Source organism: Hemiscyllium ocellatum, unplaced genomic scaffold (assembly GCF_020745735.1).
Source record: "Hemiscyllium ocellatum isolate sHemOce1 unplaced genomic scaffold, sHemOce1.pat.X.cur. scaffold_540_pat_ctg1, whole genome shotgun sequence".
Classification (NCBI taxonomy): domain Eukaryota; kingdom Metazoa; phylum Chordata; class Chondrichthyes; order Orectolobiformes; family Hemiscylliidae; genus Hemiscyllium; species Hemiscyllium ocellatum.
Genome location: NW_026869107.1, coordinates 388,413 through 405,618, shown reverse-complemented (window position 1 = coordinate 405,618; position 17,206 = coordinate 388,413). Strand labels below are relative to the sequence as shown.

The 17,206-nt window shown below is 43.9% G+C and overlaps 1 long non-coding RNA gene across 1 annotated transcript in view; it reads right to left on the bottom strand.

The window, feature by feature from the left end:
- Window positions 1-4,477: 4,477 nt before the first annotated feature.
- The window catches only part of LOC132813924 (uncharacterized), a 43,509-nt gene continuing 30,780 nt past the window's right edge, over window positions 4,478-17,206 (bottom strand). Inside the window, exon 4 of the long non-coding RNA XR_009644216.1 lies at window positions 4,478-4,551. This is a non-coding gene — a long non-coding RNA (uncharacterized LOC132813924). The remainder of the gene's footprint in view (window positions 4,552-17,206) is intronic.

Here is a 17,206-nt window from a genome sequence, read left to right as displayed (position 1 = left end):
TGACCTATCACCCCCATCCCCACTCCATTCACCCATTGTACTCATTGCTACCTTCCCGCATCCTCCACTCTGACCTATCACCTTCTTCCCCACCCATTCACCTATTGAACTCTAGACTACTTTCTCCCTATCCCCATCCCCATCTCATTTATCTCCCCACTCTGCCACACCTTGCCTCTGTTCCTGATGAAGAGCTTTTTCCCAAAACATCGGTTTTCCTGTTCCTCGGATGCTGCCTGACCTGCCGTGCTTTTCCAGCACCACTCTAATCTAGACTCTGGTTTCCAGCATCTGCAGCCCTTGTTTGTACCTTATTGGAGGTGGAGACGACTGAGTTAAGGCATGTTGTAGACACTGAAGTAAGTTACAGCCATAGGTTGGTAGTCTGGAATGCAGTACATTTCAAATATGTGGAGGGGCTATTGGGAAGCAAGGAGGTTACAGCGATAGGACCTGTTATAGCAATTAAATATTATTGAAGACACTGGACTACAAGACATGCCATAGATACAGTGTTGCAAAGTAGTGAGTTTTAATATATCCGAACTTACATTAGGGACGGTGATTGAGGCTGGGGTGTGTGTGCACTGTGCTCCCCCTCCAGCACCGTGTCTATGTCATGTTGTGTTAACAGATGCTTGGAGCCCTCTCATTGTTCTTTGCTCTGTGCACTGTGGGCGATCTTACCTCACTACAGGATTTATTGAAGGCTCCAGATTTCCCTGCCCTTTGTCTCTCTCTGGCAGACCAACCATCTTCAATGTGGTGATGGAACATCCACCCCGCAGCTGTGAAGGCTATTGAGTCAGGACTTTCCTGAGTACCTACAGGAGACAGAGAAATAGACAGAATGGGAAATTAAACAGATGCAGTGAGGGTACATGAGAAATTTGGGACTGAGTACCACAGAGATCTGTAAAATGGAGAGATATTAAGTAATAGTCCCAGATTTCTGGAAGATATCAGGATCACACAATCATGTTGGAAGAGCGGGTTTAGCTTCAGGATCCCCTGGTATCAGCTCTGAGGGATGAGCATCCTGTGAGCAGGTGAAGTAATGGCCTAGTGCTATTATTGCGAGAGGATGTATCTCAAATCTCAGCTAATGTTCAGGGGAGGCAGGTTTGAATCCCACCATCTGAAAAGGAGACATTTGAAATCAATTATTTTAAAAATAATTAACAATCCACAAATAAGTGTGAAACCATGACTGATGTACAACAAATACAAACCCCTGTCCTTTAGAGAAGGACATCTGCCCATCCTCATGTGGTCTGCATGACGTACCCACAGCAAAGTGTTTGCCTCTCAATGATCCTCTGAAATGGCCGAGCAAGCTACTCAGTTCAAGGGCAGCTCCGGCTGGGCAAGAAAGGCTGGTCAGCCAGAGACACCCACATCCCATACCTGATTTAATAAATAATCCATTAGGATGGTCCCACTGGAACTGTGCTGGGACCAGTGTCCTGGCCAATCATGTCAGTAGTTTTATGGACAGGGCTTTAAACTGACAGAGAGGATGCAGGGACAGGGTTCAGGTGAAAGGAGCTTTCCAAATCCAAATAGAAAAGGTGAAGCAATGGAACAGCATTGGGATGTGACCGAAGACAAGCAGAAAGGAACAGGAAGGGACAGAGTTTAACTAAAATTGTACATTAACAAATAGATTTGTGACAGAAAATTGTGGGAAAGAGTATATTATGTTTTTTTAATGGACAATGTCGCTGCAATACGATCGATGGATTTGTGATAAAAGGGATTTAGACAGCAGGGAGACATGGATACAGGGTGAACAAAAATATTCAGTGGTTCACAACCTTGTGCAAACTCAGGTAAAACGGACAACGCGAACAATAATGGATAACGAACGTATTACAGAGAAAGCATTTGGTCTCAGATCATGAAGTAGAGTCAGTCTGAATGTAAATTCTGGCTACTGCTTGCCAGGGACACAAGCAGCAGAACAGCTTTAGTCACTGAACAGTATTCCATTGCTCATCACTGCATTACACAGGAACTCTTTGGCATTTTGTAACAAACACATTGTGATAATTTTGGAAAAACTTCAATATTTGTATAATCTGGGACAATCACACGGACAACATTGACATTGCAAGAGGAGTTTGGTTAATTTTCTTTCAGTGTTTCTTTGAAAAACACATTGTGCAACTGGCTGGGGACATAACTACAGCAGAGTGACTGTGTAATGAAACTTAGTGAATGAGTAATGTCACCTGCAGAGATCCTTCGGGAAATTGTGATAAAGTGAAGTTTAAAGAAATATAAAGTTTTAAAGAGAATCACCGAAAGGACAAGCTACAACCAGAAACAAAAATAGCCAAATACATGGGTTTGAGAGGAGAACTGACAAAGGTAAACAGGCGAAACAAACTGAAATATGTGCCTGTAAATGAACAGTGGAAACCATTTGAAGGAACAATGTAAAACACAACAGAAGGACATTCGATTGTAACAGTAAAAACCTCAGCAAGAAAATCCCACTTATTCCTCACTCAGGACAAAAGGGATCATACTAGATCACGAAAAAGTACTTAAAATCCTGAAGTGAGAGATTGCTTTAGGAGTAAATGTTAATGGATTGCAATGTGTCTGCTCGCAGGAGGAGGGCTGTGGGAAGGGGAACCACGGTCTGGGTTTATTGACACGATAGGAGCAGGGAGAGGTGAAGGTGCTGGAGTGGTGAGAGTGTTACAGAGAGTGGTCAGGGTGTTACAAAGCCAGTACGGATTGCTTCAGCTGGAGGGGTTTGCAGAGATAGGGAGGGACATAGGTATTTGTATATATTCATTCATGGGATGTGGGTGTCATTGCCTGGAACAACGTTCTTTGACCCCACTGCTAATTACCCAGAGGGTAGCTCAGAGTCAGCCATATTGCTGTGGGTCTGGAGTCCCATGTTAACAAGACCAGGTTAGAATATTTGATGTCCTTCCCAAAAGGAGGTTAGTGAACTAGATGAGTTCTTCCTACTGATCATCAATGTTTTTATGGTGGCCCCACCAATGTCTTTTACAGCCACAACATGACATCCCAACTCTTAAACTCAATGATCTGCCCAATGAAGGTAACCATCCCAAATGCCTGCTTCACCAGCCTGTCTACCTATGACACCACTTTTAAGGAACTGTGTACCAGCATCCCTGGGTCTCTGACTGACAACACTACCCAGGGCCCGAATATTAACTGTACAAGTCCCACCTGGTTTGTTTCACCACAATGCAACACTTCACATCTATCTATTTAAACTACATCTGCTATTCTTCAGCCCACTATCCCAGCAGGACTGTCCATCCTGTTATTTCATAGATAACCTTCTTCACTGTCAACTTTACCACCAATTCCAGTGTCACCCAAAAACCTTACTTACCAGTAAACCAATACTCCGATCCAAACAATTTATTCAAAATGACAAACAACAGTGGACCCACTACACCGCTGTACACATGCCTCCAGTCAGAAAAACAACATGTCTCCCATTGCCCTCTGTCTCCTACCATCAAGCCAATTTTGTATCCAGCTCACGAGCTCCTCCAGAATGCCAAATCCTTTTTACACTGATCTGAGCTAATTACCCATTTTTTCAACAGAACATAGAACGCAGAACAGTTCAGCCCAAGGCCCTTCGGCCATGATTTCATGCCAACCTTTTATCCAACTGTAAGATCAAACTAACCTACATAACCTTCATTTTACTATTATCCATGTGTCTATCCAAGGGTCTATTAAATGTCCCTAAAGTATCTAAATTTACTACCACCATTGGCAGTGCATTCCAACCACCTACCATTCTCTATCCTCTTATCCATCCTCCATTCACCTTAAAATTATGCCGCCTTGTAATAGCCATTTATTCCATGGGAGGTAAAGTATCTGACTATTCACTCTCTCTGTGCCTCTCATCATCTTGTTCACCTCTACCAGGTCGCCCCACCCCCTTCTGCACTCCCATGAAAAAAGCCTTAACCCCCTCAACCTTTCTTCATAAGAAATGCCTTCCATTCCAGGCAGCATCCTGCTAAATTTCCTGTGTACGCACTCTAAAACTTGCACATCCTTCAGTAAAGACGGGACCAGAACTGAACACAATATCCAAGTGTGATCTCACCAGGACGCTATAAAGATGCAGTAAAACCTAACGACTCTTAAAATCAATCCCCCTCTCAGGAAAGCCAACACAACATAGGCCTTGATGAAGGGCTTATGCTCAACGTTGAATTCTCTATTCCTGAGATGCTGCCTGGCCTGCTGTGCTTTGACCAGCAACACATTTGCACTGTGATCTCCAGCATCTGCAGACCTCATTTTTTACTTTTTAACAACCATATCAATGTGCGTGGCGATTTTGAGGGATCTATGGACACGGACCCCATGATTTCTCTGTTCCTCCAAACTGCCAAGTATTTTGCCTTTCACTCTGTATTCTGTATTCAAATTCTACCTTCCAGAATGAATCACTTCACACTTTTCCAGATTGGACTCCATCTGCCACTTCCAGCCCAGCTCTGCGTCCTGTCAATGTCCCAATGCAACCTACAACAGAGATAAAGAGGTTTGTATCATCTGGAGGAACAAATAGAGATATGGAGGGTCATCGTGACTGAAGATGTTTATAGATCTAGGAAGGCTTAGGTTCTGGGGGTTATTTAGACACGGAGGCTGTGGAATCTGGATTTTTTTTTGAGAGATTGGGTAGCAAGTTTGGTTGGAGACAGTTTCACATATAAGGGAGCATAGCACAAATAGAAGGAAGTTTCTGTATTAGGTTCGAGTGGAGAATGATGTTTACACAGATAGGGGGGTACGAGCTGGAGAAGGTTATGGAGATCGGTAAATGGATGGAGATACAGGAGGAGCTTACACTGACACACAGTGGGTGACAATGACGGGAGGATGTTACACAGTTACAAGGAACAGGAACGGGAGAGGCACAGGCATAGGAGTGGGATCTACAGATCGGGAGTGTTGCAGGGACCTGAGAGGCTAACATAGATAGGGATGGTGGTAGGGTCTCCATAGACTGATTGCGGTGTAGGGACTGGAAGAGGTTATGAAGACAGGGAGGGCTGTAAGAGCGGCAGGAGCTTATGGAGAGTTGAAGAGTTGGAGCAGTTCACAGAGGAAGGATTCTCTGACAGGAGTAGGTCACAGATAGTGAGGGTTGTGTGGCCTGAGAAAGTTAAAGAGAGGGGGTTTTTCGGCTCTGGAAGATATTACACTGACAGGGACAGTTGAAGAGACTGAAGGAAAAATGCATGCAGAAGGCTATACAGATAGGGAGGCGAGTCGGGACTGAAGGTGAATACACAAGCATGGACAATTGTATTGTTAGACGGAGCTTAGAGGGATAGGGACTGGTATAGGGAATTATACAGATAGGGAAGGTTGTGTTTTGGGTGAAGATTACAATGATACAGATAGTGTTAGGGAGTGTTTAATGGACTACAGAAGAGCTCAGAGAGAATGAATTCTGGGGAGTGGAGGATATTACAGACACAGAGATGGCTGTCGGTTTGAAAAGAGCTTCTACAGATCCTCAGTGCTGTAAGGCTGGACGGAGGTTACAATAATAAGGGTTACCTGCACTTAATTATTTTTTGATATAGAGAAAGTCTCAGAACGGGACTGTCAAAAGGAAGTATAGACAGTTCAGATGAGTTTACAGAGATATAAATGTTTTGGGCGGTTTCAGGATGGAACAGTGATGGGAGTGATGTAACCAATGACAACAGTTATAGGGATTGCTCGTGGTAAGGACAGGAGAAGCTTACATCGCCCAGGAGTGTTTTAGAGACTGTTGGAGATTACACATCTAAGGAGAGTATTGGGGATGAGGCAAGGTTCAAGACACAGGGATGGTTGACAGGACTGGACAATAACCTGAATAGAATCTCCACACTGTGGAAACAGGCCATTCGGCCCAACAAGTCCACAGCAATCCTCTAAAGAGTATCCAAACCAGACCCATTTATCTCCCTGTCCATTAAACCCTACATAAATCGCGGTGAACTCACCTATACCACACTTGCCAGAATACTACGCTCAATTAATGATGGCCAATCCACCTATTGTGCAAATGTTGAGCTATGGCAGAAGAAACCCACACAGTCAGGGGGAGAACATGTAATGTTCACACAGACAGTCGGCCAAGGCTGGAATTGAAGTCAGGTTCCAGGCACAGTGAGGCTGATTACTAGGTCACAAAGTTCACAAGGTTCATTGGAACAGGAGGAGAATATAGTCAGGATCAGGAGAAGGTTACATAAATGGTGTCCATGTGGTTAACGCAATAGGGAGGATTGTGGATTCCCTTGACAATTAGAGGTAAGGGCGGTTGGGGAGACTGGATGAAGTTAGGCATACTCAGAGTTGTACACACAGGGTGAGGTTACCGAGTTAGCAAAGGTTTTTTGGACTGGCTGAGGTTATGGACAGATGCAGTTGTGGGAATGAGAGTTGTTACAACAATTGAGAGGATACCTCAGGCACATGGATGGTTTTAGTGGCTGCAGGATGTTCGAGAGCTAAGGAGGCTAGAACTGACTGGAGGTGGTCAGAGGTAAGGAACATTGTACTGATGGGAGTTAGTCACAGAGACAGAGAACATTGAAGAGAGAGAGGGGGCAAGGTTACAGATCACAGAAGCGTTCAGGTGGCTTCAGAACTATACACAAAGGAGGGCTGGCAGGAAAGGCTGTAGGAACTGGAGGACTCTGTACAGACAGTGAGGGGAAATGGATGGTGGAAGGTTAGAGGTAATGAAGGTGCTGTAGGACAGGATGGAGGAGTGCTGTTGGGACTGGAGAAGGTTACAGTGACATCATGTGCTGGAGAGGCTGGAGGGAGGTACACAGATGGGGAGGTCAGTAAGGGCTGGATGTTACAGACAGAGTGGGCTGTAGGTACTGGACAAGATGACAAAGTTTTGTTATAGTGTTTTGGTGATAGTGGTCATAACACTAGCTTTCAAAGTCATTTTGGAAAAAAAAATATAAAGATAGGCCAGAAGTGAAGAGGCCAAATTTGTGGAAACCCTCTCATCATTAGAATATCACTGTCACTGTGCATTATCATTATCACGAGACAGGATCTGGCAAACACAGACCGGGAGAAACTATTTGCAGTTGGGTTCATATTCAGAAAGAGGAAGTGTGTCAAAGTGATACAGGGAGAACTCAAGGCCAGTGTGTTCTGTGAAGAGTGAATGAAAAGGCAGTAACTCCAGTGAATACTGGTCAAGCGATATCCTGAGCTTGATAAAGGAAATACAATGCGATGAAAACAGGCAAAGACCGACCAATGTATAGAGAGTGCAAGGGGATCCTTAAAATGACGGGCAAATAATGGGAACGAAATATCCTTGGCAGACACTGTTATGGAAAGGCGATGAGGTATTTAACGAGTATAGTTGGAGGAAGTGGATTCCCAGGTAAAGAGCGAGGCTTGATAGAAACCAAAGGGACAAACTGTGCATGGAGCCAGAGGAAGTAGGTGAGGTCTTCAATGAATACTTCCCATCTGTATTCACACAGGAGAAAGGCATTGCAGCTGGGGATTTCATTTGGGACAGTGAGGTTCGAGAACAAGAAAAGATGAATAAGGAGGAGATATTAAATGTTTTCACGGGCATAAAGGTGGAGAAAGCCCCAGCCCAATGAAATGTATCCCAAGCTGCTATGGGAGGGAAGGCAAGAGATTGCTGGGGTCCTGGTGGATGTATGTAATACTTTGCTGGCCACATGTGAAGTGCCGAATGACTAGAGGATGGCTAAAGTGGTTCATTTGTTCAAGAGCAGCAGGGACAGGCCAGGTAATTACAGAGCGGATAGTCTGACAGCAGGGAGAGGGAAATTATTGGGAACGATTCTGAGGATGCATCAACACTTCCAAGGATCACCTCGGCAGCGTCACCACGGATTTGGTCTGAGGAAATACTGTCTGAGGAAATCAGTTCAGTTTTTTTTTAACTGGTGTTTTAAAATATTGAGGAGGGCAGTGCAGATGATGTGGTTTACATGGACTTGAAGAAGGCCTTTGACAAGGTCCCTCATGGAAGGCTGGTCAAAACGTAAAGAGCCACTGGGATCCAAGGCAAGTTGGTAAACTGGATCCACAATTAGTGGATAGACTTCTTCGTGTTTGGAATTCTTGCAACAGTGGGCGTCCAACAGGGATCTGTGCAGGAACCATTGCTGGTTATTATGTACATTAATAACTTGGATGCGAAAGCAGAAATAAAAATTAGCAGGTTTGCAGAGGATATGAAAGATGAGGGGATGTTCTCAGCCTGCAGTCTGATGTCCATCATATGATAAACTGTGTAGAGTAATGGCAGATGGTGTTTACTTCTGATCACTGTGAGGTAATGAACTGTGGAAGTCTCATAAGCGAAGGATATACATCATGAATGGCAGGTCGTCTTGGAGTACCGAGGAACACAGGGACCTTGGTGGGCAAGTCATTGGATGTCTGAAGTTGTAAGAACAGGTAGACAGGGTGGGGAAGACACCTGAACTGGATCAGGAAGGGGACGCATATCCTGGTGGGGCGAATTGTTAGAGCTGCTTGAGAGGATATAAACTAGTCTGGCACTGTGTTGGATCTTAAACAATCGTAAGGCCAGACAGAAGATTGAGGCTGGTGCACAAGTTAGAGAGAGCAATTTCAGCAGACAAGACAGGAAGAATATAGCAGGAAATGGGGCGAAAACCGATGATTAAACTACATTTATTTCAATTCAAGGGGACTGACAGCTAAGGAAGATGAACTCAGGCCATGGATTGGAACAGTGGAATGGGAGATTATAGTTATTACAGAAACACAGCTGAGCGAGGGGCAGGACTGACAGCTCATTGATTCAAGATAAAGGGACTGCAGGAAGGGGAGGCAAGAGAGGACGCGTGATGGTGGGTTTTGATTGCATGAATAATCACAGCAGTACTTAGAGAGGATATTGCTGTGGGATTGCCCACTGAAGTTATGTTAGTGGAACTGAGAAATAAGAATGGGTCATCACTTTGATAAGATTGTCCTACTGACCCCGAATAATCCGTGGCAGACTGAGGAACAAATATATCAGGAGATCTCAAATATCAATCAGAATAATAGGGCTGTTATGGTTGGGATTTTTCAACTTTCCAAATCTAGACTGGGACTGCCAGTGTTCAGTATTTGCAAGGGAGGAATTTGGTAATTGTGTTCCAGAAAACTCCCAATCAATATGTAAATGGCCTGAAAAGAGAAAGGGCAAAACCTGACCGCCCCTTGGGAATCAAGGTCGGGAAAGGGACTGAGGTGTGAGTGGGAACGCATTTTGTCAAAATGACCACAATTCTATGAGCTTGAAAATAGAGATGGAAAAGGACAGGTCTGGTCCACAAGTTCAATTTATGAAATGGGGCCAGACCAATCTTGATAGTATTAGACAGGAACTTTCAAAAGGTGATTTGCGAGACTATTTGCAGGAAAAGGGAAGTCTCGCAACGAGAATATTTAAAAAGTGAGTTAAATTGAGCGATCACCACCAGTATGTTCCTGTTTGTGAGCAGCTCAATGCTGACAGCACTCGGAAACACTGGCTGTCTATTGAGGATCTGGTCAAGGAAAAGGGGGCACATGTCAGGTATCGCCAGCTGGATCAAGGGAATCCCTGAGGATCACAGGGGCTGTAGGAATACACTTTGGGTGGAAATTAGGAATGCAGAAAGGGTATATGAAATAGCCTCGGCAGAAAAGGATAAGGAAAATCCAAAAGTGATTGTATAAATATATTGAGTAAAAGAGTAACTCGAGACAAAATAGTGTCCCTTAAGGAACAATGAGACCACTGATGTGTGGAACCGCTGGAGATTGCTAAGACGTTTAACACATTTTTTTACTCCAGAACTTACTGTGGCCAAACACTGGGGAACTCAGGGAACAAGAGTAATACGTTAGACCATATTTGGAGTTCGCTGCAATTCCAGTATCCCTGCTCTAGGAAGGATGTTGTGAAATTTGAGAGTGCTCAGAAAAGATTTACAAGATGTTTCTGGGGTTGTTGCTGAATAAGCTGGGGTTATTTTCCCTGGAGCATCGGAGACTGACTGGTGACCTGACAGAGGTTTATATAAACATGAGGGATATTGTGTAAATATTCAAGGTCTTTTCCCGGGGGTTGGAGAGTCCAAAACTAGAGTGAACAGGTTTAAGGTTAAAAGGGAACGGTTTAAAAGCGACTGAAGGGTCAGCTTTTTTATGCACACGGTAATGTGTGCATGGAATGAGCTGAGAGAGAAAGTAACACATACTGATACTATGACAACCTTTACGAGATGGATGGGTATATGAATAATAAGGGTTTAGAGGTACATGGGCCAAATGCTGGTAAAAGGGATGGATTTATTTACATCTTCTGGTCAGCATGGATGAGTTGGACCGAAGGGTCTGTTTCCATGCTGTACATCTCTATGACTTGAAAAGAGGGCATTTATAGAAGAGATGGTGTTGGAGGTTTTAAAAACACAATGATTATGTAAAGCCCCAGGACCTGATTAAGTGTATCACAGTACATTGTGGGATGTTAGGGAAGAAATTGTGGAGCCCCGAGCAAAGGTATTTGTACCATTGACAGACATATGTGATGGGCTGGAAGGCTGGAGGCTGACATAGTGGACAGTGAAGGAGGTGTGCTACGATTACAAAAGGGATCTTGATGATTTGGGTGAATGTGCTGAAAAATTGTAGATGGACTTCAATCTGTATAAATGCAAGGTAATGCACTTGGTAAAACAAACAAAGGTAGATTCGATACAATTACTGTTCGGACCTCAGTTAGTGTTTTAGAGCAGAGGGACCTCCGAGTTCAGGTACATAATTCTTGAGGTTTGCATCACAGGATGGATAAGACAGTGCTTGGCATACCTGACTATTGCTCAGTCCATTGAGTGGAGGATTTGGGACGTCATGTTGAGATTACACAGACATTTGTGAGACCTGCAATAGTCTGTACAGTTCTGCTCGCCCAGTTATAGGGAGGATATTATTGAGCTGCGGGGGGTTCAGAAGAGATTTACCAGGACGTTGCTGGATACGGAAGGTTTGAGTTCTGAAAAATGGCTGGATAGGCTGAGTTTTTTTACTGGAGCCTGGAATTTGAGATGTGATGTTATAAAAGTTTATTTTAAAAAATGACTTATGGATCAATTTAATGGTAGTTGCCTTTTCCCCAGGATGGGGGAGTCTCAAGAGGAGGGACCACATCTTTAAGGTTAGAAGAGAGAGATGTTAAAAAAAATGGGTGCAAATTGTTACACAGAGGCTGTTTTGATTGTGGAATGAACTTCCTGAGGAAGTGGTGGATGTGGATACAATTACAACGTTTAAAAGCCAGAGATACTAAACGAGTATTTTGCATCAGTTTTTACTGTGGAAAAGGATATGGAAGATATAGAATGTAGAGAAATAGATGGCGACAACTTGCAAAATGTCCATATTACAGAGGAGTAAGTTCTGGATGCCTTGAAATGCATAAAGGTGGATAAATTCCCAGGACCTGATCAGGTGTACCCTCGAACTCTGTGGGAAGTTAGAGAAGTGATTACTGGACCTCTTGCTGAGATATTTGTAACATGGAATTCTCACAGGTGAGGCGCCGGAAGACTGGAGGTTGGCTAACATGTTGCCACTGTTTAAGAAGAGTTGTAAGGAAAAGCCAGGGAATTATAGGCCAGAGAGCCAGACGTCGGTGGTGGGCAAGTTGTTGGAGGGAATATTGAGGGACAGGATGTACATGTATTTGAAAAGGCAAGGACTGATTAGAGATAGACATTTGTGCGTAAGGGATCATGTCTCATAAACTTGATTGAGTTTTTTGAAGAAGTATCAAAGAGGATTGATGAGGGCTGAGTGGTAGATGTGATCTATATGGACTTGAGTAAGGCGTTTGACAAGTTTCCCTATGGGAGACTGACTAGCAAGGTTCGATCTCACAGAATACAGGGAGAACTAACTATTTGGACACAAAACTGGCTCAAAGAAAGAAGACAGAGGGTGGTGGTGGAGGCTTTCTTATCAGACTGGAGGACAGTGACCAGTGGAGTGCCACAAGGATTGGACCTAAGAATGGTGAAAATGCCAAGGGTAAGGGAGTCCAAAACGCAAGGGTACAAACTGGAGGTGAGAGAGCAAAGATTGAAAAAGGGAGCTGAGGGGCAACACTTTCCACAGAGGATGGTGTACAGATAGAACGGACTGCCAGGGGGCACATGCGAGAAACAAGAACAATGACAACATGGAAAACACATTTGTGCATGAACATGGAGAGGAGAAGGTTTGAAGAGCTAAGGGCTAAACGCAGGCAAATGAGACTCATTCAATATATGAAACATGGGCAGCATTGACGAGTTGGGCCACAGTTTCTGTTTCCGTGCTGTATCACTCTGTATCCAGCTAAAGAGGATTACAGTACGGAAATAAAGCATGCTGTAGACACTGAAGCAAGTTACAGCGATAGGGATGGTAGTCTGGAATGCAGTACGTTTCAAATATGTGGAGGGACTATCGGGAAGGGAGGAGGTTACAGGGGCAGGAACTGTTATAGGAGTTAAAAATGACTGAAGACACTGGTACACAAGCCAAGTCATAAGTACAGTGTTGCAGAGTAGTGAGTCTTAGCACAGTGTTGGAGGGAGAACTCAGAACAGAAAGATCCCAGGCAGCATTCACAACATCTTGTCGGAGGCCTGCTTTCCCCTCTGATGTTCTGATGCTCACTAAGACAGCACAGGACTGGATTGATAACTATGAACTCCCTATGCTGTCTCAATGCAACATAAATTAAAGTAGAGTTGGTGTTTGAGCTAGGGGTATGTCTGTACTGTACTGTGCTCCCACTCCAGCACTGTATCTATGTCATGTCTTGTTAGCGATGTTAGCAGCCCTCTCATTGCTCTCTGCTCTGTGCACTCTGAGTGATCTTACTTCACTGCAGGATTTATTGAAGGCTCCACATCTCCCTATCCTTTGTCCCTCTGGCTGACCAATCATCTTCAAAGAGGTGTTGGACGAGACACCTAGCAATTGGGAAGTCTATTGAGTCAGCACCTTCCTGAGAACCTACAGGAGACAGAAATAGACAGAATGGGAAATTAGACTGATGTAGAGAGGATTACACATGGAGAATGGAAATGAGCCCCAAAGAGATCTGGAAAATCCCAGTCTCCATTCCTGGCCTATACTGTTGCACCTCTCTGGAATGGAGAATTCTGCTGGCTCAGGATCTAAAGGAAGTGCAAGAGTTGGAGGCACTGACAGAGGCGGCAATTAGATCCACACAGTGAGGGATACCACATGGAGGGAGACTGAGTGATATCACCAGAGTGCTGGAAGACCTCAGGATCACACAGTCATATTGGAAGAATGGGTTTAGCTTCATGATGCCCTGGTATCAGTGCTCAGGGATGAGCAACCAGTGAGCAGGTGAAGTGATGACCGAGTGGTGTTATTGCTAGAGCATGCATCCAAAACCTCAGCTAATGTTCAGGTGGAGGTGGATTTGAATCCCACCATCAATAAATTTAAAAATAGTAATTAACAATCCATGAATAAATATGAAACCATTGCTGATGTAAAAAAGAGAAGGACATCTGCTCATCCTCACGTGGTCTGCACGATATCCCCACAGCAAAGTGTTTGCCTCTCGATTACCCTCTGCAATGGCCGAGCAAGTTACTCAGCTCAAGGGCAGCTCGGGCTGGGCAAGAAAGGCTGGTCAGTCAGAGACACCCACATCCCATACCTGATTTAATAAATAATCCATTAGGATGGTCCCATTGGAACGGTGCTGGGACCAGGGTCCTGGCCAATCACGTCGGTAGATTACTGATAGAGAGGATGCAGGGACAGGGTTCAAGTGAAAGGAGCTTTCGAAATCCAAAGGAAAAAGGTGAAGTATGGGAGCAACATGGGATTATGGCTGAAGACAAGCAGAAAGGAACAGGATGGGACAGTTTAACTGAAACTGTACATCAGGGAATCGAATTGTGACAGGAAATTATGGGAAAGAGTAAATTATGGATAATGTCTCATCAATAAGGTAGATTGATTTGTGCCAGAGAGAAAAGAGATTTAGACATCAGAGAGATGTGGTTACAGAGCGAACAAAAGGTTGACATAAATATTCAATTGTTCACAACCTTGCGGAAACTCAGGCAAAATGGGTAACACTAACAATAATGGGTAACAAAGGCATTACAGTGAAAGTATTTGGTCTCAGATCATGAAGTAGAGTCAGTATGAATGTAAATTCTGGCTACTACTTGCCAAGGACACAAGCAGCTGAACAGTTATACCCACCGAACAGCATTCCGTTGCTCATAACTGCAATAAACAGGAATCAATTGGAATTTTTAATAAAAGCTTTGTGATAATTTTGGGACACTTCAATATTCCCAAAATCTCACACTGACAAGAGCGATATTGAAAGAGGAGTTCAGAGAATTAGTTTTCAGTGTTTCTTTAAGTAACAAATTGTGCAATGGTTAGGGTCACAACTATCTCAGAGCGACTGTTGTGTGATCAAACTTAGTGAATGAGTAATGTCACCTGGGGAGATCCTCTGGGAAATTGTGATAAAGTGCAGTTTAAAGAAATATAAAGTTTTAAAGTGAATCACAGAGAGGACAAATTACAACTAGAAACAAAAACAGCCAATTACATGAGTTTGAGAGGAGAACTGACCAAGGTAAAGAGGCGAACCCGACTGAGATATGTGCCTGTAAATGAACAGTGGAAAATATTTGAAGGAACAGTGTAAATCACTCAACAAAGAATATACCATTGAAACAGACAAAACCTCAGCAAGAAATTCCCACCTGCCCCTCACTCAGGACAAAATGTATCCTATTAGATTATGAGGCTTAGAAGATCACCAAAAAGTACTTAAAATCCTGAAGTGAGAGTGTGTTTTCGAAGTAAGTTTTAAAGTGATTGCAAAGGGTCTGCTAGCAGGAGGGCAGCAGTGGGAAGGGGAATCACTGTCAGGGTATAATGTCACAAAAGGAACAGGGAGAGGTGAAGGTGCCGGAGGTGGTGAGAGTGTTACAGAGAGTGGTCAGGGTGTTACAAAGCCAGTACGGATTGCTGCAGCTGGAGGGGTTTGCAGAGATAGGGAGGGACATATGTACTTTTATTTATTCATTCATGGGCTGTGGACATCACTGCTAATTACCCAGAGGACACTTCAGAGTAAGCCATATTGCAGTGGGTCTGGAGTCACATGTTAGCCAGACCAGGTTAGAACGTCAGATGTTCTACACAAAATGAGGTCAGGGAACCAGATGAGTTCTTCCCACTGATCAACTCTGCTTTTATGGTGGCCTGACCAATGTCTTGTACAGATACAAGATGAAGTCCCAACTCCTACTCTTAATGCTCTCCCCAATGAAGGTAACCATCCCAAACGCCTGCTTCACCGGCCTGTCTCCCTGTGACACCACTTACAAAGAACTGTGTACCTGCATCCCTGGGTCACTGATTGACAACACTACCCAGGACCCGAACATTAACTGTACAAGTCCCACCCTGGTTTGTTTCACCAAAATGGAACACTTCATATCTATCTAATTAAACTCCATCTGCTATTCTTCAGCCCACTATCCCAGCAGTACTATTCATCCTGTTGTATAACAGATAACCTTCATCGCTGTCCAGTTTACCGCCAATTTCAGTGTCACGCAAAAAACTTACTCAACTTACTTAACAATATTCCCATCCAAACCATTTATCCAAATGAAAAACAACAATTGACCCACTCCACCGCTGGTCACATGCCTCCAGTCTGAAAAAACAATACGTCTCCCATCATCCTCTGTCTCCTACCATCAAGCCCAATTTTCTGTCCAGTTGACAAGCTCCTCCAGAATGCCATAACCTTTTACACTGATCTGAGCTTATTACCCAGTTTAACATACGCCATTTAGAACACAGAACAGTACAGAACAAGACCCTTCGCCCATGATGACCCGCCAATATTTTATCCGACCGTAAGATAAAAAAAAAGTATCAGATAGAGTTTAATTCAGATAAATGCGTGGTGCTGCATTTTGGGAAAGCACATCTTAGCAGGACTTATACACTTAATGGTAAGTTCCTAGGGAGTGTTGCTGAACAAAGAGATCTTGGGGTGCAAGTTCACAGCACCTTGAAAGTGGAGTCACAGGTAGATAGGATAGTGAAGGTGGTGTTTGGTATGCTTTTATTTATTGGTCATAGTATTGGGTACAGGAGTTGGGAGGTCATGTTGCAATCGTACAGCACATTGGTTAGACCACTGTTGGAATACTGCGTGCAACTTTGGTCTCCTTACTATCGGAAAGATGTTGGGAAACTTGAAAGGGTTCAGAAAAGATTTACAAGGATGTTGCCAGGGTTGGAGGATTTAGGCTCAAGGGAGAGGCTGAACAGGCTGGGGCTGTTTTTCCTTGGAGCGTCGGAGGCTGAGGGGTGACCTTATAGAGGTTTACAAAATTTTGAGGAGCATGGATAGGATAATAGACAAAGTATATTCCCTGGGGTTGGGGAGTCCAGAACTAGAGGGCATAGGCTTAGGGTCAATGGGAAAAATATAAAAGAAACCTAAAAGACAACTTTTTCACACAGATGGTGGTACGTGTATGGAATGAGCTGCCAGAGGATGTGGTGAAGGCTGGTACAATTGCAACATTTAAGAGGCATTTGGATGGGTATATGAATAGGAAGGGTTTGGAGGGATATGGACTGGATGCTGGCAGGTGGGACTAGACTGGGTTGGGATATCGGTTCAGCATGGACGGGTTGGACAGAAGGGTCTGTGTCCTTGAAGTACACCTCTATGACTCTACCTTCCATACCCTTCATTTTATTATCATCCATGTGCCTACCCAGAAGTATATTAAATGTTCCTAATGCATCTAATTTTACTGCCACTGCTGGCAGTGCATTCCATACAGCCACCAATCTGTATGTAATGAACCTACCTCTGAAATCTCCCCTTAACCATCCGGTAATCACCCGAAAATTATAACCCCTTTTAATAACTATTTTTGTCAGGGTAAAATAACCTCTCTCTATTCACTCCATCTACGAGTTTCGTCACCTTGTTCACCTTGCCAAGTCACCCCTCACCCTTCTTCACTCCAATGAGAAAAACATTAGCTTCATCAACCTTTCT